This window comes from Lissotriton helveticus, chromosome 10 (genome assembly GCF_964261635.1).
Source record: "Lissotriton helveticus chromosome 10, aLisHel1.1, whole genome shotgun sequence".
NCBI classification, from domain to species: domain Eukaryota; kingdom Metazoa; phylum Chordata; class Amphibia; order Caudata; family Salamandridae; genus Lissotriton; species Lissotriton helveticus.
In genome coordinates this window covers 1,187,816,461-1,187,843,260 of record NC_136071.1, presented here as the reverse complement: position 1 = coordinate 1,187,843,260, position 26,800 = coordinate 1,187,816,461, and the positions used below count along the sequence as shown (strand labels likewise).

The 26,800-nt window shown below is 42.5% G+C and overlaps 1 long non-coding RNA gene across 2 annotated transcripts in view; it reads right to left on the bottom strand.

Annotated features, from left to right (window-relative positions):
• The window catches only part of LOC144785674 (uncharacterized), a 157,506-nt gene that overhangs the window by 77,014 nt on the left and 53,692 nt on the right, over nt 1-26,800 (bottom strand). For both annotated transcript variants that reach the window (XR_013602017.1, XR_013602016.1), the window contains exon 6: nt 20,816-20,984. This is a non-coding gene — a long non-coding RNA (uncharacterized LOC144785674). The remainder of the gene's footprint in view (nt 1-20,815; nt 20,985-26,800) is intronic.

Genomic DNA, 26,800 nt, shown 5'->3' with positions numbered 1-26,800 from the left:
TCAATAAATAAGAGTCAAGATTCGAGGTAGTAGGAGTTTGCAGGTTTAATACAGAATAAAGGACAGGAACAGGACAACCTGCACGGGACTAGGATGGCAGCGCTGCCGGGGGCAGGATCGGAGTCGGCGCAACATTTAATAACAGTGCACAAGTATATATACTAAAACAATTGCATTACAGTACATACAATAGGCGGAGCAGTGGGTGTGGTCAATAGCAGTCGCGAAAGATAAGGGTGAAAGTAGGTGTAACAGGAGGCGTGTACATAGACATGTGATGTAAACGTAACAGAATATGTCATGAATGGGGCGGAAACATGGAGGGGGCTACCTAAGGAGCCGGGACCTCTAACCTACTGGTGCGCGCAAACTGGCAATGACGTGTTACTAGGAGAAGCTGGGGCCTATGACTTCTGAGCTAGAAGGAGAGACTGAAATCTGGAGAGTCAGAGCGACATGTACCCAAACACTATCTAGTATCTGATGTTTAGAGAACATGTTGATAGAATCCAAAAGTTATCGGGGTAAAGGCTAACAGATTCTAAGACTGATGCATGCATTATTCTACATGTAGTGCGTGTTGAGGAATATTAAATGACCATTAAATGCAGTATTTCTCTTACATGGAGACGTAAAGGCTAGACCATGACGGAAACTATTGATTGATTCAGTAGCTTAGGAATGCAGAAGAGGAGGGCTGGGCTGATAACTAGAATCATAACATACTCTTGGCAGACTGGCAGGCAGAGCCAGTCCGAGCCGGGCACTGTGAGACAGGAAGTAAGTGAAGGGTCAGGAATAAAGGTGGGGGCTGTATCGCTCCTCAGCGAAGGTTCAGGAGACAGGAGCTGAAACTGGTGTCCGGGCCCTTTTGAGGCCTAGAAACAGGGACTTTTCAATGAAATAACGTGCACACTGTGAAACGTGGCAACGTAACTTTACATAGGCCTAATACTCGTAGTTTTCACGAGAACTGGAAACTGGCATACTAGAGATGGACACAACTGTAATTGCGTCTTTAATCGAACATGGGGAATATATATGCATATTAATCATGCACATATAACATAAGATGGGGAACACGTAGGGACACAGAACATGGCAAAATTTACTTTTCCACAGTACTACCACCCCTTGCGTGTAAAAAGGAGAACAGAGTTGTATCAATCGACCTGGTAAAACCACAACCATGTGGCCAATAATAAGTAGTAGGCCCAGTGGACTCCCAAGATGTAGCAAAAGACCAAACCTTGCTACAATTCAAGAGGTTCAAACTGAGAGACTAATCACATTTGATAAACCTGCAGTGAATAAAAAAGGACTATGCAACAAAGCCATGGAACTTGTGCCTTTTGAATCCCAAATTGCAACAGTTCGTCAAGAAACACCTGTCTACAATGATTTAGCCTCTGACTATACTAATATGAAAAAGTAAGAAGCAACTACAAAGATTAATAACAATCCTGATGCGATTCCAACAATTGACAGAACTGCCTCTGGCTATTTCATAAATTTTGATGACTTTTCTGAAGATCCTAGTGAACATGAAGAAAAGCCAGGAAACAAGACACTCAAAGAAAAAATAACAGAACTCTTTCATCAGCTTGGAGAAATATATCTGATTTCACCATGGATTGAATTGTGGATTGTGTTAGGTGTACTTTTCCTCCTGCTCTGGCTCATTTTCATTTTAAGCTTGGGAAGAATGATTGATGGAAAATACAGTACAATGGACACAGCAAGTCAGAACATTAACTTGGTCCTAAAGCCACAAAAGTCATCTCATGTTGAAAAAAGAGACCTGTCATCAGTAAACATCACAGCCATTCCTATAACTGGTGGTGTAGGATGGGACGCTACTGATTACGACATCTACGGCCCGGTTGAACTCTTGGAGTATCCACATCAGTTCAAGGTTTCATTAAGTGACTTTGTCTCACCGAGCAGTTTCTCTGATGATTGGGACTTTGAGACTATTAATAATATGATGTATGATTTAGAAATGTCAGCAAAATTTACAAATCATGATTATTTAGAAGATTCATCTGATTATGAAAAAATGTATTGCTTTAATCATTTTGGGCACCACTATTTGCATAACTCTGCAAAACCTAGAAATGTTTTAAATCATAATCAATTGGAACATTGTCCAACACCACCAAAAGGCAGCTCGAAAACATTTTATGAGAAATTTTCATACTTCTCAGGGTTTAATGTCACAGATCCAGAAACGTTTTATTTCAAAAATGTGAATAAGACAGGAATGAAAAATATGTTGACCAATACAAAACTGATTAATTCTGCTAAATTTTATGAAAAATTGTCTACATTTAGCTTTGAATTCAGGAAAGACAACATTGAAATAAAAACAATCTGGGGTTCAAAAGATTGGCAAGTACAGGGATTAAAATCATTATTCAGAGCCTGCATGATCCCAAAACAAATAATGTTCCTGAATGACACCATTCAACAAACAACCTGTCTTGGCCTAGCTAAGATAAAAGATTTAAACAACCCGTCTATACCAAAGCCTATGCCTGATAGAAATAGCACTACAGATGAAGGGTTAGACGTGTCCCATATTTTACACCAAAACCGAACTAATCCGGTTTGGGAAAAATGGTTGATCTGGCCCACAGACACTAATAACTGTCAAGATAGATTCCTGGACAAAACACAAGGGTTCAAACAGAACAGGCCAGACCCAAGATATTCCCAGAGACAACATCCAGGGATAATACCAACATATAGTGTAGGAAAACTATGCCTCGAATGGCTACAGAAATCCACACTACCTGAAATTAAGCAACACTTGACTTTACTTAAAGAAGGTGCTGACTTGCGAGATTTCTTATTGGGACCTCGCAAACAGCGTCAAAAACGTTTAATATATGCCGGTATATATGCTGCTTACAACGAAGCTTGGAAAATAACGCAATTTGAAACTGCTGAAAAAATACGAGAAATTGATCGTATTAATTAGTTACAAGGAAAAAGCAGTGGAAACGTTGGGGCTGGCAATTGAAAATTGGAAGGATGCACCAACAAACTACCTGGCGATTTAAAATGCAATAAATAAACAATGTCTTCATTTGTCACACACAAATGACCTAGCAGAATTCGTAACAGGAAGAGGACCACCCGGGTTGGCAACATCATATATAGGGCATTAAAAACACAGCCCTACCTCAGCCAAGCACTAGGAAGGAAAGCACTCAAAAACATCACATGGGCCAGACTAGTGTCCCTCCAAATTAAAGAGCTAAACCCCAGGTGGGGGTCCCTGTAATACAAAATAAGATGCAGTCTCTACAACTACAAATATGAATCTCTGTTACACATGATTTGCTGTTGCCCTGAGATGCTCTTGCCCCGACGGATCTTTTTAAAACAAATCTGGCGACGACACGGGGTTCGAACAGTAAAAGAAGAAGTCTCGGTACTTTTCTCCTGCACTCTTCCATCAGACCTGGCCAGGTTTGGGAAATACATGGCCAAGCTTCGAAACATGCTTACGGAAAAATGAAGGGTCAGGCATGATGAAAGTCACCTCGGACCAATAAGCCAACTCGCCCCACTAACCAGTTGGATAAGACATCATTTTAATAACTATAACATTTTAAATTACGCAAGGAACTCACTAATGTGGACACACTGGTATATTCTTTTTTTTTATGAATGTACAGATACAAATATTAATACACATATTGTTTTTTATATATTGTTTTTGAAAGTTTCGTATATAAATGTCTTTTTTAGGATTGCCTTTCTTTCTAAGATGTATTGTAAATGGTTTTAAGTAACTGTGCAATATAAATAAAAACATTCTACTACTGATCATATTAATTTGGAAAAATCACTGTCTGTAGTGGACAATGGGTTAAAGACTCCAGAATTTATTCTTTGGACAGCATTGTATCATCTGCTATTGATATAATAGAACAGGATATGCTAATGTTACAACATGGCCAGTCCCAGTTACGTTCTATTGTACAGTTAGGCTGGGCGTTACAAAATCTGCGTTTAGGCTACGTGCCTTGGCGTCTAGTCAACACAACTTCATTATTTTCTATCTTTAACCTTACTGATAAACAAATCTCTTTGGCACAAAGAGGAGCAGACTATACGGAGCTGAGCATTGAAAAACTAGAAAGATTCCCATTAACAGTTTCCGAGAAACCTGTCATTCAATGGATAATACATGGTACCATAACAATACCAATAACGAGATTCCAGTTTCAATACTGCCTACAGCATATACCAGCAGGCCTGTATGAAAGGTTGGGTAAAGGGTACATCAAGTCGACCTGGAATTTACCTTACACACATAGATGTTGGAGTGGGAGTAACAAAGAGGTATTTCTTAGTGGAAAAAATTGTGAAAAATCACTAAGTGGTACACTTCTGTGTCAAGAAATTAATTTACATGGAGCCTGTGAGGGTTCATCTAATGATCTTTCTTGCCATTTGCACGGCACTCCAGCAACACAAATAGAACCTGTTTTCAGGCAGTTTTCCAACGACAGCTACGTTATGTTAAGTGACCACAGCTGTTGTGGAATGTTGCCAGGAACGCCCTATCTCGTCAGTGTTACATCCAGGGTCACTTTTTGTATGCAAGTATTGTATCCAAACAGCAAGCCAGACAAGGAGGCAACAATTTGGCCTTCATTGAACATCTCTTCTATTCGAATTGATACATTAAGCAGAATGAAAGCCATTCTTTTACAAAAAACTGTGCCTTTGACCTCGTCTAGAGAAACGTATTATCTGAAAGTTGCAAGGACCTCAGCAGAGATACATACATTATTATCAACAAACTGCCCCGTACATTTCGTAGAAATGTTAGGTCAAATCTTAAACATGTCAGATACTAGTGGCATCGCACATGTATTTAAGACAATTTTTTCGGGACTGTTAGCACCCTTTGAAGCAGTCCTGAGCAAGAATTTCGTGCACTCTGTGTTCGGCGGTCTGCCTCTCATTTTGGGACTCGTAGCAGGAATTCTATTTTTGTTCCTTCTGCTCCGATATGGCAAGTCCAGTCACCAGCGATACCCAGGTTACCATGGAACAAGCGATCCAGGCACTGCGGTACCGAAATAGGATAACACAGGTTCTCGGCTTGGCTTGTCTAAGAGATCTGAATACCACATGGTTCTATCATTTAGACCAATCTGGCAAGATTGCATCTTACCTGTTCTACGATGCCTGCTCTGCGAAGAAGAATGCGTGTTAGACATCTGTCTCTCACTCCCATCAGCAGTACCTATGGATGTCGATACTTTGCTTGGTTCGGTAACGGCTCATGCAACGTGTTGTCCCCAGCGGCTACCAATTCTGATGACGGCATTCGTCGAGACCTCACCATTACGACTAGGTGGCGGTGAGGTACGAGATGAAAGCGGCACACAGGTACAACCTTCTGTGAACATTGCTGATCCAGATCACGCTGACGGTAATGCATCTCACATATGCACTATTTCTACTTTTTCGGAAATGGCCCAACTTTCACCTACTGTGGTAGACGAATTCTTTGCCAGCCTATCTGAGTTAATGCTTTCTCCTACCAACGAGAATAACTCTTGAGAAACGAGCACACAGCATTCCCTGAACTTTGATTTCGGCCTTCAGTTTTGATAAACAGAACTACTAAAAAATGTGGAACTATTTTTTACTACAAAGAAATTATTTTTTCTCAAATACCTAAATATTTCCCCCTTTTTTGGCACAGAGTAATCTGCCTAATGAAGAACTATTCTTAGGGAACAAGATTTCTATTTTTGATACCTAGAGACAATCAGGTACATGCATCAAAGGATTTTTCGATCGCAAACGGTGCGAATCGCAAAAATTGGCCGTTTGCGATTGCAAAATCTGCTTTTGGAATGCATGAAGGGTGAAGGCCCTCGCAATTTGAGAATTCGCAAATATTTGCGAATTCTCAAATTGCGATTGCATTTAAGGAATCGCATTTTGCGATTCTTTAAATGCAATGCATGAAAGTAAAAAAAAATTGCGATTTCGCAATTAGGGGGAGCAAATTACCATGAGGTTGAAACTCATGGTAATATGCGAAAACTTTGAAAAATGCACTTCTGTGCATTTTTCAAAGTTTCATGTTGTGCACACACATGCCCTTAGGGCATGTGTGAGCACAACATATGTGCACCGATTGATTTCAGGGGTGCAACAGGGTGTCCTTTGTACACCCCTGCACCCTTGAAATCGCATTCTCAATTTGTGATTCGCTAATTGCTAATCGCAAATTGAGAATGTCTTCCCATTCATTCCTATGGGCCTCTAGGCCCTTAGGAATGAATGGGGAGGTATTCCTTAATTGCGACTCGCCATTTGCGAGTCGCAATTAAGGAATATTAAGAAATCACATTTTTTTTGCGATTTCTTGATGCATTGAATTTTGCGATTCCTTAATTGCGATTCCTTATTTTTCACAATTAAGGAATCGCACATGTACAGTATTATATAAATCTGTGATAAAATGGTCTCGACCTTCTCTTCTGTATTAAGAGCCATTTCATAAATGTAATTTTCATGAATCATTCAGCCAACATTTCAAATGTAAAACTACATGCATTATTTTGAATGATAACACTGCTTAGAAAACGTACAGTACAATACTCATTTTTCATGTACAAACCATTTCATATGCATTTTATGTATTATTGGGGTGGGATTGTAAACACATGCTTAGAAATGTTATAACTGCTTAGTATTTAGTAAAGAAGGACATTCTACGTGGAGTGGGTGTTGTAACGTATCTAGGGCTCTAGTGTAAATTTCTCGATTCATGCCCTTATATAGATATAACTTATCATATCCTTATATAGGCATAAGAATCATAACCATATTTAGACACAGCCAATGCAGTCCAAATACGGCATGGCTACTTCCACTAAGCTCCCAGAGTACAACGAGTTCTTGGAGACAACCAGCCTTCAGCAGTACGGGAATTCCCCCTGCTTCAGTATTGATTCGTCCCAGAACTCCTGGAGTGTGTATAGAACTTCGAGTTCTTAGTGACGTTATTATGTCCACCCTTACGTCAAACTCGGCACCTTCCAGGTATAAATATGCCCAGATCTGCCCTAACAAACACACAGTGGTTTTGGAGCAGATCGACTAACTAATTGCCGACTCCCTGCTGTATGCGAGTGCCGAAGGAAGCCGACCCTCCCTGCTGACGCACTGAGAGAGACGCTGTCTTTCCTCCTGCCGAGAAATCCAGCTCCAGTGTTTCCCTGCTACCCTTGCGGTTTACTGGGAGATCGAGTCCTGAGAGAGAGAACAAGACCTCCTTCATTCTATGACCAAGGTACGGAGCTGATTAGACCCGTAGAGAATTCTTGGATAGATTCTTGGCAGAAACTATTTAACTCAAGCTACACCTCACTTACTTCTTCCCTTGTACTAGACTTAGGTTAGGTACACCGGGGTAGGCGTATTTTAGATGCACCAGGTGAGTACTTTTAGTCATTATTTATCATTTTATGTATTTTATCTATTTTATGTATCTTATGGCTTAGAAACCATATAAATGCTTTTACAGTATTATTTCGAAATACTCCTTTTACTGTACGCACTTTACTTTATGACAAGTATTGCGATTGTAGCAATTCACTTCTCTTGCATGGGAAAGAAGACTGCTCAATAAATAACCTTTTTATTGAAAAAGCCCATCTCTCTATTTCTCTGCACTTCTGGTGAAACGAAGCATGCACGATTGACTGAGTGAAATAGCCATCTATTGTTTCCGCGACTCTGGAGATATATTCCTTATTCTGGGGGAACAAAATTGTCATGTTATATGGTTGTCAGAAACTAATCCCTTCTTGTGTATTCGAGAAAGTTTCTAGTGACATCTGAGCTAGCTGGCATACACAGTTAAGTCTAACATATTCAATAGAGACCTAGTCGACTTCAGTCCTACGTCTAAACTATCGTTTATGTTATTCCAATGCTCAGAGCCAATTGGGAATATAGGAACTACACTACAGACCCTGGGTTGGAAGGCCATGTTCAGGGTGTACCCCCTGACCTGGTAACCCAGTTGCAGGATAGAACCCCTGAACTGGTGGGCGAATTGTGCAGAACACCTGCTACACGTACCCTGACAATTCTTGAAGGGGGTACCGCTCCAGGTGGGAGGGTACAGAGCCCCAAGGAGGAGGACGGGGTATGGGAGAGCCCACGCCAGTCTCTGGTCCAGCCACCGGGTTCAGGCCTGGGGTTGGTGGGTCAGTGCCAGGATGTCATACCTGACCTGACCGGAAGGAGAGTGGACAAAGGGTGCCAAGCACCTGGGGCTACTGCCCCCCACTCTCTGATGCCACAGAGGTTTGAGAGCCCTGAAAGGCATAGGGCCTGGGTCTCATCCCTGACTACTGTCAGTGGCACTGTGACCTGCTGTCTGTCTGTTGGGACACAACTGTGAGCAAGTTAAGGTTAGATGCTGCACAGGTGGTGTCCACAGGTGAAGAGAAGGGTTCCCCATGGATTAGCTTGGTGGTCCCTGAGAGTATGGACAGAGGAATTGAAATAGGTTCAGATTGGAGTAGAATTGGAATATGTCCCTGCTGTTGTGGGCCAGGTCCAGGTTCTATCGCCCGAAGCAGGGAAGCCCATCAAGGTAGTCATTGGTCTATCCTGCGTTTTGGCTGGAAGGGGGTTGTGTTGGACTTGGCCCTTTTTTCCAGGTCATCCCTGAACATTTTGCCTTCCTCCTATATTTTTTATGTCCGGTTTTTGGCTATTTTGTGACTCTGGGCACGTTACCACTGCTGATCAGTGCTAAAGCGCATATGCTCTCCCTATTGTAAATTGATGTATGAATTAGTGACTTCAAGATTGACTATTTGGTTTACATGTCAGACCCTGTACAGTGCACTGAGTGTGCCCAGGGCGTGTAAATCCAAATGCTGCTAGTGGGCTTGCAGCACTGGCTGTGCCACCCACAGAAGCGGCCTTGCAAAATGTGTCTAAGGTCTGCCATTGCAGAACCTGCGTGCGGTCTGGAACTGTCATGCTGACTGGGCAGGGTGCAGTGTAAATATAAGGTAGGACAAGCCCTGATGTGTGTGGCATGTCCTAATAGTGAATTACAGCCATTTTCGTTGTTCACTATTTCAAGGCTACCTGTTCTCCATAGGCCAGAATGGGCAGTTAGAATTTTTACATTTTATAATCCTAACCGACTCAGAGAACATGGTAGAAATTCCAGTTTAGTATGCCTACACTCAGAATAATAAAATACATCTTTTAGTAACGTTTATTTTAGTATTCTGTGTTTGCAAATACCACTTTTAGAAAGTAGGTGTTTGCTTGTCTTACTATCCAAAGCCTGCCTCTGATAGGTTGTGTATTCCTTTGTCTGATTTTGCGAGTGACAGGGCTGGGGGATTCCAAGAGACAGGATGGGTCAGCCCAGTAGTGAATAGAGAGATCTGCATCTAGATGGGAGGGAGGAGTTGCACCTGAACCTTGAATAGGGCTGTGCCTGCCTTCCACAATGCTGGCTCACCAACTCCGTCCTGACGACGTCACCGAGCCGTTGCCTGCACTGCGACTGGAAGGATACCACAATGCGCAAAGCCTCGCTACACCAACTTGTACTGGTCTGACCGACGTGGTCAATGCTGCTGCCTTAGAGTCCTGTGATTGCACCGAAGTTAGGCACCGCCTCGCATGCTTTGCAACGCACTGCCCGACTTGTACCGCTGTCCGGACTGATCGACGCCAGCTCCCGAACTTCGGCTTGGTCACCGCACCGCAAGCTGGAAGCACCGCAATGAAGCACCTTATCGCACGACTTGGATTCACCAACTCTGTCAATGGGCCCCTGCCTGCACCGCATTGAGGGACAACGCGTCCTGCAACGCTTTCTTTTCAGCACCGTGACGAACACCGAAACCGTCTCGCACGTCGTTGCCGGCCACATCAAGTAAAAGGTACTGTGACTGTGTCTGTCGACATTTGAGTGGGCCCGGATCATCACAGTCCACTGGATCTGTTGGACTCTGCGTTATTTCAGCAACACTGTAGCTGGACAAGGCTACTGACTCGCACAGAGCTGGGATTTAAGCCTTTTTTAACCAGAACTCCTGAAATCTAATAGTACTGTGGATTTTTTTGTCGTTTATTGGTCTCTTGGTAACTCTATATGAAAAATACTTATTTTTTATATAAAACCTTGTGTGGTGTCCATTTGTAGTGTTATCATTGGGTTACTGTATGTGGTCACACATGCTTAACTTACAACGCCTCTGAGATAAAGCCTTGCTGCTCGTGTCAAGCTACCAAGGGTGTGAGCAGGGGTTATTTTAGGAGTGTACCCCCTTACCCTGACTAGAGGAGAGGGTCTCTATTTGTCACAAGTACCTACCTGTGCCTACTAGAGACTCCCAATTCTAACAATAGATATGTAAGTGAGTGTGTGAGTGGCTATATGGTCTGTGAGTGAGTATGTGAATGGTTTTGTGGGTATGTGAGTAGTTGTATGGGTCTGGTTGTGGTTGTGTGAGTGGCTGTATGTATGAGTGAGTGTGTGTGTTACTAGTTGAATGGGACTGTAAATGGGTGTATGAGAGGTTGTATGGGGATATGAGTGGGTATGTAAGTGGGTCTGCAGATGATGTCATCAGCGGTCATCAGTGATGTCATTTGAGATGTCGTCAATGATGTCATCAGTGATGTCACTGACCATGTCATGAGTGATGTAATATGTTAGGTTAAAAGCAGTGCATTGTAGGGGTATAAGTTATAGTTAGCTCAGGTAACTATAACTGCAGAATTTCAATTGTTTCGTAAGAGTGAAATCTGAGCCTAATTATAACATCCCTGTAATCTTATTTTTTTTCACCGGATTTCAATGTTTTTGTAAAATTCTATTTTCTGCCTATAAAGACCCTGTAACCTTTGATGTTTTTAGTTAATTTTAATGGTTTCAATTTTTTTTATTTTTTTAACTGTAACCTCTAACCTTTGAGAGTGTGTGTGTGTGAGTGGCTGTAAGGGTAGTGAGTGGGTGTATGAGTCTCTTAGTGGGTGAGTGAGTGTTTGAGTGTCTGAATGGGTCTGTGAGTGGTTGTGTGAGTCTCAGAATGGGTCTATGAGTGGGTCCATGTCTGAGCGAGTCTTCGGAGTGGGTACATGAGTCTCTGAGTGGATCTGTGAGTGGCTGGATGAGTGTCTGAGTGGGTCTGTGAGAGTGTGCAAGAGTCGCTGAGAGTGTGTGTTCATGTGTCTGAGTGGAGCTGGGAGTGGGTATATAAGTGTCTGAGTAAGTCTGTGAGTGGATGCATGAGTATGTGAGTTGATGTGAGTCTCTGAGTTGGTCTGTGAATATGTGTATGCATTACTCAGTCAGTCTGTGAGTGGATGAATGAGTGCTTGAATAGATTTGTGAGTGGGTATATGACAGTCTGAGTGTGTCTATCAGTGGGTGCATGAGTCTCTGAGTGGGTCTATAAGTGGGTGCTTGAGTGGATCAGTTAGTATCTGCGTGATTATATGAGTGGGTTTGTTAGTAGGTATGCTGTAAAATAAGTAGTCGGCCCTCTTGTTCAGCTTGCCTGCTGTCTGCTGCTTTCTGCTGCATTCCGTGTTGTGCCTCCTCTGCTAATTTTCCTGCCTCTTCTCTGCTTGCTCCTGTCCTCTATGTTGCCTCTTTCTGCCCATTATTTTTCCTTTCTGCTCACTCCTGACATATATTCTGTCTTCGGCTGCTCATTTATGACCTCTATTTTGCATCTTGCTGCTCATTTCTCACCTCTATCTTTCTGCTCTTTCTGCTGCCCATTATTTTGTCTCTTTATGCTCACTCCTAACCTTTATTTTGCTTCTTTCTGCTCCCTTCTTACCTTTATTTTGCCTTATTCTGCTCATTTCTCACCTTTATTTTGCATCTTGCGGCTGGTTTCTGACCTCTATTTTACCTCTTTCTGTTATTTTCTGACCTTTATTCTACCTCTGTCTGCTCCCTTCTGACTTTTATTCTGCCTCTTTCTACTAATTTCTTACCTTTATTCTCCTTTTCTTCTAGTTTCTGACCTCTATTTTGCCTCTTTCTGCCAGTTTCTGACCTCTATTCTGTCTGTTCCTGTTCGTTGCTGACATTTATTTTGCCTCTTTCTGCTAATTTCTCACCTTTAAGCGGGCCCTGGGTGGCGGCTGTACCCAAGGCCATTAATGGCTTAAGGAGGGAGGGCCACACAACCCCCTCATTTACTTTTCAGGGCCAGCTCTGGGAAGGTGGAGGTCCCCATGTGGCCCACAGGGATCTGGTAGTCCCTGTGGGCCTCAGGGGTCTGCGAAGCCTCCTATTAACTGTTTTTTGCCATGGGTAGTTTGTGGTCTGTGGGGCAAGGGGTGAATGCACGCCCCATTACTGTTTCTATAGCGCCGGGGAGGTGGTGGTCCCTGGGGATTATTGAACTTCTGAATGGGGGGCCCTCTACACCCCCCTCCTTTTTTTAAATTATGCCCCCAGGACCTAGCCCACCCGGGGGCTACTTCCAAAACAAGCGCAGCATCGCAGATTGGCCGTTATTTTCAGCAAATAATTTAAAAATGCTTTTTTGCCGACCTGAGAAATAGAGCTAAGAGGTCAGGGTTTTGCTACCCTACCCCCTTTTCTTTTTTAACCTTTTTTCAGGGACACGGCTGAAGCCAAGGCCCAAGATGGCTCCCAACTTTTCCTAGTTGAAGTATTGACAGGACAAACTTTTTCTCGTGCTGCCATTTTATCTTAATTTCCCCTTACAGGGCACTCCTCCTCCCCCAGTGCATTAAACTCCTGGCACAAGGCTTCCATCTGCACTTCAGTCAGAGTGAAAGGATTAAGACTATGCTGTTGTGTGTAGTGTTTAAACCAAAAGTTGTACTATATGGGCTGTCTCCTAACTGCTGTTCCTTTTACTCTTCGGTGTTGTCTGAACATTTGAGGCTGATGGTGGTTTCTGATGGTTGAGCCTTGGGTGTGAGATGTGTGCAGTTTGAAATGAAGTGGTGTATGTGGTTTGGGTCATGTATACAGTATTCACCTGTTCCCTACCAATCGAGGTCCCCACCAAGGTGGCTGAGTTCTCTGTCAAAGAGGCTGCACATAAAAGATGATCATGACATTTCTTTGCATTTCATTTCAGCGCAAAATACTATGTGGGTAGGCTCCACCAACTCATTCGCAGGGGTAGAGAATGAAAGTCTACACCTAAGTGAAAATCTGCACTTGAAAAGCTTGAATAGAAAATAAATAAGGAGATAGTTACACCTTGGTGCAGAAGTGAATAAGCACCAGAGTAATAATACACACGTATATTTACCTTTGCAAATCAGGTCCATTCTTTAATATTTACATGAAGCTTTGATTTGGGATCCTTCTGGTGCTCTCTCCACTTAACATATTGTATGAGTTAGTTACATTAACAACATGCACTAGAGAACATGTCATCGATGTTAAGCATCAGAAACATCTGCGCTGGTATGAACTGGAATGGCTTCTCACTGGAAGCGTTCTTCTCTCCTTTACATTGCTGCTTGACCCTGAATCCCAGTTGGTAGTTGCCAGAGCATCTCTTGCAAAAGATATTTTGATTTGGCTAACAGACATGTCTTTGCTGCACAACTTTATTATTGGAAGAAGGGACTGACTGAGTGACATTGTGTTTAAAAGGAGCAACACCTCTTCTTCTGGCAAAGGATGCTTTTGGTCACAATGTATTCTTTTTAAATGTTATTTTCACACTCCTGAGGACACACACTGCCTTCAAAGCCGCAGTCACCACACAACAACTCCTCATCAAAACCACTAAGCAGACGGCCCTCCAGGTCAGAACAAATACCAACACATACAAAAGTAAAGTACTCTTCACCATGATCAGGGAGTTTGCCAGGCTCAACCAACAGCAAGACCACAGACGTCCCACCCTCCTAAGACCTCTGCGACAAACTCAGCACATTCTTCCACAACAAGATAAGGCTTATGAACGACAGCTTCAAAACCCAAGACCCTCCCACCAAGCTCGACACCACCGCACCCTACCACGCCGCACCCCAACAGATCCTGCACAGCTGAACCCCTCTCACCTCTGATGACACTCTCAAGACCATGAAGAGCATCAAATCCGGACCCCCCTCGGACCCATGTCCGTACCACATCTTCCACAGAGCAGCCACAGCCATCGCCCCCAAGCTCTGCAGCACTGTCAACAGATCCATCCAGACTGTCATCTTCCCAGGTGATCAACCCTCTACTAAAGAAACCATCCGCCGACCCGACAGACCTCAAGAACTTCAGACCCATCTCCCTTCTTCCCTTCCCAGCCAAAGTCATCTAGAAGGACATGAACACCCGACTCTGAATTCATTGAAGCAAATCACATCCTGGACATCTCCCAATCTGACTTCAAGAGCAACCACAGCACTGAGACCGCCACTGACAAAATCCACTCCCTCCTCTACCGAGGCAAAACTGCAGCCCTCATCCTCTTGGCCCTCTCAGCCATCTTCAACACCCCTTCCCACTGCACCCTAATCAAGAGTCTCCAAGATGCTGGCATCCGGGTTAAGGCCCTGGACTGGATCCACTCCTTTCTCACCGGACAAATGCAGTGAGTCAGACTACCTCATTCCTCTCCAAATCCATAGAGATCCACTGCGGAGTGTCTCAGTGTTCTTCCCTGAGCCCCACCATCTTCAACATCTACATGGCCCCCTCGCAACCATCGTCAGGAACTAGAACTCAACATCCTCTCCTACGCCGATGACACCCAACTGATCCTCTCCCTCATTAATGAACCAACAACAACCAGAAGCAACTTCCACAGAGGAATGAAGACCGTCGCCACCTGGATGAAGAGCAGCTTCCTCAAACTGAAGTCGGACAAGAATGAAGTCCTCATCCTAGGGCCCTCAACATGGAATGACTCCTGGTGGCCCTCCACTCTGAGAACCTCGTCCACCCCCACAGACCGTGCACAAAGCATCAGCATCCTATTGGACTCCTTGCTCACAATGAACCATCAGATCAACGCCGTCGCCTCCTCATGCTTCCACACGCTCCGCCTGCTTCACAAGACATTCAGATGGATCCCAACTGAATTCAGGAAAACAGTCACCCTTGCACTCATCAGCAGCAGAGTCGACTACGACAATGCACTCTACCCAAAAACTACTCCGGAAACTTCAGAAACTTTAAAATGCTGCAACCAGACTGTTTCTCGACATCCATCACCACAGCCACATCTCCGAACACCTCCGAAAACTCCACTGGCTTCAAGTTAACTTAAGGATAACCTTTAAGCTTCTCATGTATGCCTACAAATCCCTCCACAGCGCAGGACTAGCATACCTGAACCACCGCCTTGCTTTCCACATCTCCACCAAACATCTCGGCTCAACCCAGAAGGCCCTGGACACTGCCCCCTGGATCCACAAGACAGAACCTACCTCGCCGCCAAGACCTCGAACACCCTGCCGACCCATCTCAAATAATCCCCATCGATGACCACATTCAGGAAGGACCTCAGGACTTGGCTCTTCAACGGAACAGCTTAGTGTAGATGGATCTGCCCCCCTCCCGTCCCAGCACCTTCAAACCCTCACGGTTGAGTAACCACACTTTACAAACTCTGATTGATTGTTGATTGACTCCAAAAAGTGGGATGTGGTCTGCTCTCCTTCATCTGCTGGTAAACTCTGCCATACGGAAAGCGCTGCAGGGCCCAAGAAACAAAACATGCTTTCTTCTTATTGTATTGGCTTCTAATGCATACTCATCCTTTGGTCCTAATGCACATGTTGCAACCTTTACTCTTGAGGGACAGAAAGCTTTTGTCTGGTTTGTTTCTGGAGCTTGGAGAAGTGGTGAATCCTTCAACTGCATGAAGGAGGGAGGGAGTGATTAAGCAAGTTTGGGCTCTTCAATAACCTTCTCTGGTTGCACCTAAACAACTGCGCCACCCACTAAACCTGGTCACCATTCCAGATTATGATTTTACTAACTTGACTTTATTGCCCTGTTTCTCTGTGTCATTAGTGTTCACTATGGTTGTACTTTCTCACAGGTTATTGAAAAGTGCACTAATTCTTTAGGTACAGGAGCACTCTAAAGAACTCTTAAATGCAAAACAAAACTAATGCATACATGTCTCCAGAAGTAGGTGAGATAAGGAGAAGAGAAGACAGTGAGTAATTAAGGGAGATGAGAAGATAACAGGACTTTAAAGTTGAAGGAAGGAGAGTGTTGATATAGGGAGCAAGAGGATATTATGATCTAAATGGTGTAGAGAGGAAAGTGTGAGATAGAGGGAGGAGAGGATACCACGTGCTAAAAGATGTGGATAGTGAGTGATAGAGGGAGCTGAGGGTAGCATTAGCTAAGAGTGTATAGGGGAGAGCCAGTGATACAAAGAGCGGAGGCAAACACAAGCTAAAAGATGGTGGAGGAGAGAGTGATAGAGGGAGCAGAAGATAACACAAAATAAAAGGTGTAGAGAAGAGAGTGAGTGATAGAGGGAGCAAATGATAAAATGAGCTAAAAGATCTGGAGTGGCAAGCGAGTAATAGAGGGAGGAAAGGATAACATGAGTTTAAAGGTATAGAGAGGAGAGTGAGGGAGAGGAGATGGAAGGATAATATCAGCTAGGAGGTGTTAGAGAGGAGAGTGAGTGATAGAGATGGTGAGAGCCTAGCATGAACTAAAACGAGTGGAGAAGAGAGTGAGGGATAGCTGGGTGAGAGGATAGTATGTGGCATAAGGATTAGAGCGGAGAGTAAGAGCTTCAGTGGGTCCGACAATAACATGAGCTAAAAAGTGTTGTGAGAAGAGTGAGTGATAGAGATGATGAGAGGATAACAAGAGCTAAAAGGAGTAGAGAGTTGAGTAAGTGATAGAGGGAGGAGAGGATAACAGGAATACTAAGTTGTAGAGAGGAAAGGATACAACAAGCTAAAAGGTTTAAAGAAGAGAGTGAGTGATAGAGGGGGTGAGTGGATAACATGAGCTAAAAGGTGTAGAGAGGAAAGTGAGTGAAAAAGATGGTGAGAGAATAATATAAGCTAATAGGTGTAATGAGGAGATTGAATAATAAGGGGGTAAGAGGATAACAAAAGTTGAATGGTATAGACAAAATAGAATGCGTGATAGAGATGGTGAGAGTATAACAAGAGCTTAAAGGAATAGAGAGGAGAGTGAGTGATAGAGGAAGGAGAGGATAACAGGAACCAAAACTTATAGACAGGAGAGTGAGATATAGAGGGAATAGAGGATAAATCAAGCTAAACGGCATAGAGGGGACAGTTTGTGATAGAGAGAGGAGAGATACAACAAGCTAAATGGTGTGGAGAGGAGAGTGAGTGATAGAGATGGTGAGAGGATTACATGAACTAAAAGATGTGGAATAGAGAGTGAGTGAGAAAGAAAAATTTGTGGATAGTGAGTGGTAGAGGGAGCAGAGGGCAGCATGAGCTAAGAGCGTATAGGGGAGAGCCGGTGATACAAAGAGGGGAGGCAAACACGAGCTAAAAGATGGTGGAGGAAAGAGCTATAGAGGGAGCAGAGGATAATACAAACTAAAAGGTGTAGAGAAGAGAGTGAGTGATAGAGGGAGGAAATGATAAAATGAGCTAAAAGATCTGGAGTGGCGAGCGAGTGATAGAGGGAGCAGAGGATAACATGAGTTTAAAGGTATAGGGAGGGGAGTGAGTGAGAGGGGGTGGAAGAATAACATCAGCTAGGAGGTGTTAGAGAGGAGAGTGAGTGATAGAGATGGTGAGAGCCTAACATGATATAAAATGAGTGGAAAAGAGAGTGAGGGATAGCTGGGTGAGAGGATAATAGTGAGAAAAGGAATAGAGCAGAGAGTAAGAGCTTCATTGGGTCGAAAGATAACTTGAGCTAAAAAGTGTTGTGAGAAGAGTGAGTTATAGAGATGGTGAGAGGATAACAAGAACTAAAAGGAATAGAGAGGTCAGCGAGTGATAAAGGGAGGAGGGGATAACAGGAATAAAAAATTGTAGGGAGGAAAGGATACAACGAGATAAAAGGTTTATAGAGGAGAGTGAGTCATAGAGGGGGTGAGTGGATAACATGAGCTAAAAAGTGTAGAGAGAAGAGTGAGTGAAAGAGAAGGTGAGAGAATAACATAAGCTAAGAGGTGTATGAGGAGAGTGAATAATAGATGGGTGAAAGGATAACAAAAGTTGAATGGTATGGACAGGAGAATAAGTGATAGAGATGGTGAGAGGATAACAAGAGTTTAAAGGAGTAGAGAGGAGAATGAGTGATAGAGGATGGAGAGGATAACAGGAACTAAATCTTGCAGAAAGGAAAGTGAGATATAGAGGGAAGAGAGGATAATGTAAGTTAAACAGCATAGAGAGGACAGTTTGTGATAGAAAGAGGAGAGATATACCAAGCTTAAAGGTGTGTAGAGGAGAGTGAGTGATAGAGATGGCGAGAGGATTACATGAACTAAAAGATATGGAAAGGATAGTGAGTGATAGAGGGAGGAGAGGATAAGACATGCTAATAGATGTGGATAGTGAATGACAGAGGGAGCAGATGGCATCATGAGGTAAGAGTGTATAGGAGAGAGCCAGTGATACAGAGGAGGCAAACACGAGCTAAAAGATGGTGGAGGAGAGAGTTATAGAGGTAGCAGAGGATAAAACAAACTAAAAGGAGAGGAGAGTGAGTGATAGAGATGGTGAGAGGATTGCATGAACTAAAAGGTGTGGAAAGGAGAGTGAGTGATAAAAGGAGGAGAGGATAACATGAGCCAAACGGTATATGGAGAGGGAGTGATAGAGGGATCAGAGGGTAACAAAAGCAAAAGGGGTAGTGAGGAGAGTGAGTGATAGATGGGGTGAGAGGCTAACATAAACTAAAAGGTGTAGTGAGAAGAGTGCGTTATAGAGGGGGTGAGAGGATAACATTAGCTAGTTGATGTGGAGGGGAGAGTGAATGATAGAGGGGGTGAGAGGATAACATAAATTAAAAGGTGTGGCGAAGAGTGAATGTTAATTTGAGCAAGAAGATAACATGAGCTATATGTGTAGTGAGGAGAGTGAGTGATAAAGGGGTGAGAGGATAACATGAGATGAAAGGTATAAAGGAGAGTGAGTGGATAACAAACTAAAAGGTGTAGAAAGAGGAGTGAGTGATAGAGGGGGTGAGTGGATAGTGTAAGCTAAAAGTTGTAAAGAGGGGAGTGAGTGATATAGGGGGTAAGAGGATAGTATAAATGAAAAGATGTAGTGAAGCGAGTGAGTGATAAAGTGAGCAAGAAGATAACATGAACTAAAAGGTTTAGCAAGGAGGGTGAGTGAGAGAGATGTGGGAGGATAACATGAACCAAAAGAGTATAGTGGTAGGTAGAGGTAGGAGAGGAGAAGAAATGGTAACATGAGCTAAAATATGTGGAGAGTGAGTGAGTGATGGAAGAGAGGGTAACTTGAGCTAAAAGGTTTAGATGAGAGTGAGTGATACAAGGAGGAGAAGAAAGCATTAGCTAAAAGATGCTAGAAGAGATTGAGTGATAGAGGGGGTGAGAGGATAACATGAGCTAAAATGTGTTGAGAGAAGGTGAGTGAAAAAGATGGTGAGAGGATAGCATTAGCTAAATGGTGTAGCGAGGAGAGTGAGTGAGTGAGTGACATAGATGGTAAGAGGATAACATAAACTAAAATGTGTAGGGTTAAGATTGAGTGATAAGGTGAGTGAGAAGAGAACATGAGCTAAAAGGTGTAGAGAGGAGAGATTGAGTGACAGCATGGCGAGAGGATAATATGAACCAAAATGTGTAGGGACAAAAGTGGGTGATAAGGTAAGAGATGAAGATAACATGAGCTAAAAGGTATAGAGAGGAGAGTGAGTGACTGAGATGGTGAGAGGATAGCATGAACAAAAATGTATAGAGGAGAGTGAGAGATAGAGGGAGGAGAGGGTAATATGAACTAAAAGATGTTGAGAGGAAAGAGAGTGATGGAGGAGAGGATAACATGAGCTATAAGGTGTACAGGAGAGTGAGAGATAGAGGGAGGAGAGGATAGTATGAGATAAAGGATGAAGAGGAGAGTGAGTGAATGATAGAGGAGAGGGTAATATGAGCTAAAAGGTATTGAGGAGAGTGAGTGATACAAGGAGGAGAAGAAAACACGAGCTAAAAGATCGTGGAGGAGAGTGAGTGATAGAGGGAGCAAAGGGTAACATGAGCTATAAGGTGTAGGGAGGAGAGTGAGTGACAGGGATGGTGAGAGGATAACATGAAATAAAATGAGTAGGGACGTGAGTGAGTGGTGAGGTGAGCAAGAAGATAACATAAGCTAAAAGGTTTAGAGAGGAGAGTGAGTGAGAAGATAACATGAGGTAAAAGGTGTAGAGGGGGAGGGAGTGAAAGGGGTGTGAGAGGATAACATTGGCAAGTAAAAACGGTCAGTTAAGAAAGAAGGTGCCAAGGGGGCATTTTCAAGTGTATCACAAACTATTTTCAGAAGAAGAGCAAATACATCTTGGAGAAAAACGTAACTCTGAAAATGCAACACTGTCTTATAATTATCTACGATCGAAGGAAAGAGGGTGTCTATCTAGATTTTATCACTTTCAGGTTTGTTCATGAAAACGTTTAATATTTTGCCCCACTTCACTAATCCCTCAGAAGAATGTACTTTTCGTTACTTAAATGTTCCCATTATTCATCTGGAATGCAAACACATGAAGCCTCTTTCGGAGTGATGCTCTGGGCACAGAGAGCCATTTGACCAACAAGCACACATCAGTCTGAGATACAATACGTACATGCTGTAGTTAATGAAAAGAGGTTTCTCTGTAAAATCAGGAATTGGACATTGAGCCTCATCTCCAAACTGCAGGATTGCACCCAGGATCAGGGTCCCATCTCTTCTTAATGTCCTTTCCTCGGTAGTTTCTAAGACACAGCTGTGGTTTAGTGTTTCCTGCACTTCACCTGCATCAATAAACACGATCAGCAGCACTGGAGTCAGGAAAATCAAATATAACTCACTGAGCACCAACAGGATCCAACTGGACATTGTTGTTCAACAGGTCTTCTAAAAAATAAACTGTAGTCTGACTTAAAATCACCTTATCATTCAGCCAGGAATCAAGCAACTACCTGAAGGCGGGAAGCAGCAACACAAAGTGGCAAAGTGATATTAAAAGTCTCAAAACTTGAAATTATTGTTTCACTCTGATTTGTTCCTTCTCGGCTTTGTCTTGTGGTCTTTGTCTGAAATTAATATTAGAATTTGCAAAGTGTTACTCTGGCGCGGTGCCTGTTTATAAAGGGGTTTAGAGCTGTCCTATCCCCCAAATCCACACACACTAATTCCACATAAACTTTTATGGACTTTCATGCTGTGATTTCATAGGTATTTGTTTGGTTGTTCAGTCTCTTAGCGGTGACAAATTGTGGGAGAAAAATAGCAAGGAATTAAATGTTTATTATTAGATGACGGGTCATCATTCCCTCATCCTCATCATGTCCTGAAGGACTCTTAGGGATGCAGGTGGAGCTCGAGTGGCTACAAGGATGATCACTTCTAAATGTGGAAGTCTCAGGAGGATCCATGCAAGAACACAGATTCACAACACCTGCAAGGATTGTTGTTTGCAAGGATGAGATACTGAACCAAGATAGAAAGTGCAAGATAACTAGATACATGTATGATCTCTTTTTGATAGGACAATAGTTTTGGGGTCCATGGGCTACTGACCACCCCTGGGTTAGAGTCATAGCTTCACTCACCATACAACAGCCAGACAATGCCAATGCAGGCAGGGGTCAGGAGGTGCAGAGACTGACATCTTAGAAGTTTTCCCTTCACTGTTGTAATCAATGAAGCACTTAGGGTTTCATTTATGGGTCAAGGATAATGGTCAGACAATAAGCAGAATCCAGTACACAATGTTCTTCACACATGCCTTAATTACCAACTTGATCAGAAAGCAGCAACATGAAGTTCCTCTGAGTGACCTGTCCTGGTTGGATGTATTCTCAATGGATACATTGAAGTCAACCAACATGTTTCAGAAGAGGCATCAAATCTCCCTGGCAGACTACACCTGTATCACAATCACCACTGCTGGCACTCCATGAATGAGCCAGCTGTATGGACTGGCAGGGGGTATTCCAAAAATGTGTAAGCCTGGGCATAACAGCTAGAACCTTGGAGCTGCCATCAATGTTACATCACATAAGTCATAGAATTTTGGAAACATCAAATCGTCGCACAAAAACCAAGTGAAGCACTTGAGCCACACCCATCAAGCAGGAGAAGTGGCAACACAACTCACATGATATGCAGTTTTACTGAGACAACTATACAGCACACAACAATAATGTGTGGAAATCAGTTTTCAGCAAATGTTTATCATTTGCACATCACTATGTAAAGGCTCTTAATATGATTTGATCCTATCTTTGAGTCCATCAAACTTCAGAATTAGAAACAAATGAACTTCATTTGCGCTTCCCTACTACTACGGGCATGTTTCATTTACAGGTATTCAAATGATGTTGTTGTAGGAAGGTAGGATCTGACTGCATGGTTACCCCAACTTTTTTCCTGATGTTTTGCTGGTTTTTGACTAGTCTGACTGGGATCCTGCTAATCAGGATTCCAGTCTATCTGCATTATCCTTGAAATTGCAATACATGTACATTGGTACACTGTAGATTGGATACTGAGGTATCCTTATCAGTCCCTAGTATATGGAACACATGTACCCAGGGCATAGGTACCCCAAAGGCTTCCCATGGGATGAGGCATGTATTATGCCACCCATTAGAGGCCATTCAAAATGACACAACAGGTCTGCTACTGCAACCTGTGTAAGCTGGTGCTTGTACCACTTACTTAGATATAGGTTCACTATATCTATCTAAATCACTACACTTAAAACCTATCAGTCAACCCTATGGCAGGCCTTATCAATCCTGAAGGCAGGGTGCTGGGTTTTATGTGAGAGGGTGCCCTTGCCTGAGGAGGGCCCCCCTGCAGTCTTCGGAGACCATTCTCCTGGGTCGTCTGTGATGCAGCCAGACATATAGGTTAAGGTGCATTATAACCTCGTAATAAATGCTATTCTTAAAACGGCTGCTTAGTAACAAGTAGTGTTTGGTGTCAAACACCTTGAAATCATACCTCCACACTGGTACTGGTGTGGGAGGTATGATTCCACCCTCCAGAAGTAAGCTTCACGGTTCACCGGGCTACCCTATATCCAAAAAAAAGAAATAAAATTTGGTAAATATAAATTTTTAAAAAAAACGTGTTATTGGCATAACTTGAAGGACATGTAATACTGATGTGAACCAGGTCATAAAGCACAAAATATGTAAGCCACAAGGGAAATCTTTTTTTGATGTGTTTATACTTTTCCCTCTTTTCCCTGGCTCTAAGTAAATGAAGAGGGATCCCCATTTTATGCTATTGCATTCACGGTTGTTTAACTGTGGGATTATTTTGTAGTAGTTGTTGTTTTTTTGTGATAACAAGCCTTGATTAGTTGGATGTTTATGTGCACATATCTTTACTGACTGGGGTTAACTTTTTACGCTGGTTGGGATGAATGTTGTAGTACTTGTTGAGTGTGTAAACTTTCTGGACTTTTCTAGCTTGTGGATTTGTTTTCTTCTCTTCCTTGTTTCTTGTTACCACACATAGATAATTGTATGGTTATAGACATAATACTGGAAAATACGTATTAGAATATTAAGAATCTCTACCTGAATATTTTTCCTTCCAAGGTGGAAGGTTTACAGACCTTTGGCTTCACAGATGAGGAATTCTGCTCTCTGTTGGGCCAGGTGGTAGACAGTTCGAGCTCCACCGCTCCGTCATTAGGTGATTATAGTGAGTGGCAAAACGTACTTAATATGAAGAAAAAACTAAAACGTATTGAATCCCATGCATTTTATATGCTTGAATATTTGAAAGTAGGAGTGATTCCATGTTGTTTGAGAGTTCGTAACGCACCAGCATTATTTGTTGAAATCCGTAAGTTCCTGGAGCGGTGGTCACTGATTTCAAACCGCTGCTCCAGGGACTGGATGATGCTAATCATTGAGACCGCAAAAGAACTTATGGGGGTTCTAAGTCAAAAAATGTCAGCTGTGGAAGAGAAACTGCAATCCTCAGATGCAGTTGAGGAAGCCAAAAACAAACTAGATAAAGTACTAGCAGATATGAAGGATTTTGACATATATACCTGACGAACAAAAAATCTGAAAAATTTAAAAATGACATACATTGGTTCACCAGGGAAAAGATCTACCCCTACTTAAACCCTACATATTATCAAGGTGGAACTCAGGGAAACTTTATACCCAATCATAACAATAGTTATAGAAGACAATTTACCAATTTTTCTGATACTGGGTCTTCAGAATCAGACACTGATAATTACCAAGATCCTGGGACAGGTCTTTATAATGCTAGACCGTTTAGAGGCAGACAAACACACCCAAATGCCCATGGTAGAGGTTTTTTATCAAGAGGCCCGCACAGAGGGAGGAATGTACATTGGCAACAGGAAGAGGTGGCATCAAATGATGAGCCCACAACCTCAACAACAATACGTCAAAACACGAAACCAGCAATAATGGTGGTAGATGATGAACGGACAAACAATGTTGATACATGTAAAGACATACTGCCAATTTACAATTTATCATCCACTAATCTCAACAAGGAAGAATCCACAGTATTGAGTCGTGGTTTATCCTTTGTTCCCTGCACCTCCCTAAACAAATTTAAATTGCATGAAGATCTTTTTGCATTTTTCAGAAAGGTTGGATTGAAAAAATACTTCCAGGCTAGGACAATTGACCAAGAAAATGATAATTTATCTCAATGTAAACCTCCCTCTACCTTCACCCGACCCTAGGTATGATATTTTTGAGCGAAAAGTGTTGCAGGACATCAATCGCTTATTGACAGGGATAAGGAGACCTTGTTTTAATTTATCAAAGCAGGAAAATGAAGCTCTGAAGGCTTTTGAAAATAACGCCCACCTTGTGATTAAACCCTGTGACTAGGGTGGAGGCATCACAATCTTTGATAAAGTGGAATATGACGGAAAAATGCAGGAAATGTTGGTCAATACAGAACATTATAGACCAGCCCAACCCAGGGAACTTCTACGATTAAATACATTTATAAAGGAAATGACACTAGAAGCATTAAAGGAAGGATACATTTGTGATGATGAATACACATTCCTCAACAAAGAATGCCCTGTGGTTCCCGCAATGTATGGTCTTCCAAAGACACATAAAAGCGAATGAAATCCACCTATGCGACCCATAATCTCAACGATAGGTTCAAATACAGAACCACTCTCAAAATATGTAGACACATTCTTGTGTCCATTAACGCAGAGATATGAGTCATTTATTAGAGATACAGGTGACATGATTGCGAAAGTAGAGGGTGTCACATTCAATCCAATCACAGACATCTTAGTAACGCTTGACATTGAAGCGTTATACACCAACATACCTCAATGTCAAGCGTTACTTTCTGTGGCAGCCCTCTTGCAGAGATATCCCAGTGGTAGACCAGATGGGTTTATACTCCAGTGTTTGGAAGTTGTGCTCCTTAACAACTATTTTGACTTCAATGGGTCCCTTTTTAAACAGATAAAAGACACAAGTATGGGGGCTTCCTGTGCCCCAAGTGTGGCGAATACATACATGGGAAGTGGGAACTGAAAAATCTATTTAATGAAGCCCCCCCCCGTTTTTTGAGAATGTTTTTTTGTGGAGGCGATTTATCGATTATATTTTTTTTGTTTGGCGAGGTGATGTGAAGCAGTTGGAAGACTACATTATGTGGTTGAATGCAAGTGACCAAAACCTGAAATTCACCTCCAATTATAGTGCAAAACAAGTCGAGTTTCTCGACATCACAATTGATGGAAGTTGTGGCATGTTACAGGTGAGTCTATTTAGAAAACCAACTGCAAAAAATACAATACTACAATTTGCTAGTTTTCACCCTCATTGCCAAAAATATTTAATCCCCTTTTGGGAATTCCTCCGCATTAGACGTAATTGTACAAATCTGGTTGATTATCAAACACATAGCAAATCATTAAAACAGAGACTAATAAATCGAGGCTATCCACATCGCCTCATACACCAGGCTTTTAAAAGAGTGAAATTCTATGATAGGGATGCCCTTTTGAAAGGCATGAAACGAGAAGCACTAGGTAAAATTACTTGTGTCATCAATCACACCTCGTTGAATTATAAGATTAAGAATGCCATTAACAAAAATTGGCACATTCTGGATGTTGAGGATGATGAGACAGAATTTCCCAAACCATTATTTGCCTATAGAAGGAATAGGAACCTCAGGGATCTGTTCGTTCACACCAGAAACAAACCCAAATCACAGGATACTCAAACATCAATCACGGGTTTCCCAGTTTTGCTGGGAAACCACAAATGCGGCTCATGCCATTCAAGTGATGCATCAATGATAACAGACCATCTCTGTTATAATAACATAAATGTTAAATTGAGAACGCTCACCAATTATAGAAGTAGTAACATCATCTACTTATTATTATGTCCATGTGGATTGGCTTATATAGGGGAGACGGTCCGGGAATTTCGGACCCGTTTCAGTGAACATAAGACTGCGATAAGGAATAAAAGAATGACAGCCCCACTAGTACAACACTGCTTGGATGATATTCATAAAGGATCTGAATTTTAATGGTGTATACTAGAAAAGGTCCAAAATAAAATGG